Raw genomic sequence first — 1,589 nt, forward strand, 5'->3', positions numbered from 1 at the left:
AGTTCCGCCACTGTTAAGTTGGATATCACAAGTGCACCAGGTTAGTAATATACATATTATAAAACAAAGTCCCTTTTCTGTCTGTATGTTATCGATTTTCTCAAAAGCTAGTGAACAGATTTTTATGAAATTGAATGTGGAGATAAGTTAAGACCCTGGGAAGGTTTTAGGCTACTTTATATCCCGGAAAAATTTATTCACGTGTGCGAAGTCGCGAGCAAAAGCTATTATAATAATAAAACTATTAACTAACAAGACTACCCGCACGGTTAGAGCCACAAAAGTCAAAAATACAGTTTTAGAATGTTTTTCTGTCTGTATGTATGTTTGTACACGAATCAAGCAAAATTATTCAATACCCTTTTCAACGATGTATAGCTAGACGTCTAACTTAAAATAAAGTCTTCATTTTATCCCGGAAATCTTTTCAAGCGGCCAGAGCTGCTAGTAAATAAATAAAGCCGTATCCTTTTACATCAATAAAGATAAGACAGGCTAGTTTCAACGTATTAAACTCGAGGACTTGAAATCCTAAAGTGCTAATGGAGGCCGACGTGGATTCTTAATCAATAAAAATCCGACATACCCTGTCTACCTTCCAATCTAAAGATCTAAGAGAATTTTGTTCATAATAATAAAAGAAGAAGGGTGGGTGTGAGTAGAACAGACTACAGAGACATTGGCCATATTTTTTGTTAATTGTTGTGCGTTTTGCAAGCACGATTTGAACCCATAAAAGTCGTTGTAAAATGTAAAGACTTTATCGGAAGCATCTATGCAGTATATAATTAATACAAGGTAAAACATAAAAATAACATCAATAAAGCCTTGGCACCGCTCAACTTTACAAATAACATGTTAACGTGATCACAAACTTCACTAACTGCAATCAAAACTTGCATATAACGCAAACAGATTGAACCAAAAGGCGAGATTCATTAAGCCCATATTTCCATTAATATATAAAGAGTTGATTACTTGGAGCCATGCCTGAACAAATATCAAAGCCAACTAAAACCAACCTCCATTCATCTATTTATATCAAATGCAAAACAGATGCTAATAAGCGTCCGTTCTAATTTCGGCTCAATACCGCGTTTTGGGCTGGCCTTATTGAATATTGAAAAGCCACCTGATGTTTGGTTCAGGCGTTACAATAGTTAAGCGGCGCGCACACGATGAATGCTGAGAAAAACTTTAAAAGTGATAGTTGCATTAGTAATTTGACAACTAGTTTATACAGGAAAGGCCAAGAGCCTCCACTGCACGTGGTGGTAAGCGGAGTGGAATGAAGATAGAATGTCTACTGACGAGAGATAATTACGATTGCCAGTCGACACAATTACACCGGCCTGTTGGAGCCGGATATACACAGGCTGATCCCGCAATGCGACATACTTATGTGGGACGCTATGGCGGATTTTAAAACCTTATGTACAGTGGTCGCTCTCGGGGCGAAACAAAATATATCCTACCACCAGCAATAGCATCATGGCCATGAAGAATATAATTATTTAAATAGCATATCTCTATTGTGTATTTATTGAAATAAACCTTTTTTAGAACAGGTGGTCGCTCTCAGGACGTAT

Source organism: Manduca sexta, chromosome 2 (genome assembly GCF_014839805.1).
Source record: "Manduca sexta isolate Smith_Timp_Sample1 chromosome 2, JHU_Msex_v1.0, whole genome shotgun sequence".
Classification (NCBI taxonomy): domain Eukaryota; kingdom Metazoa; phylum Arthropoda; class Insecta; order Lepidoptera; family Sphingidae; genus Manduca; species Manduca sexta.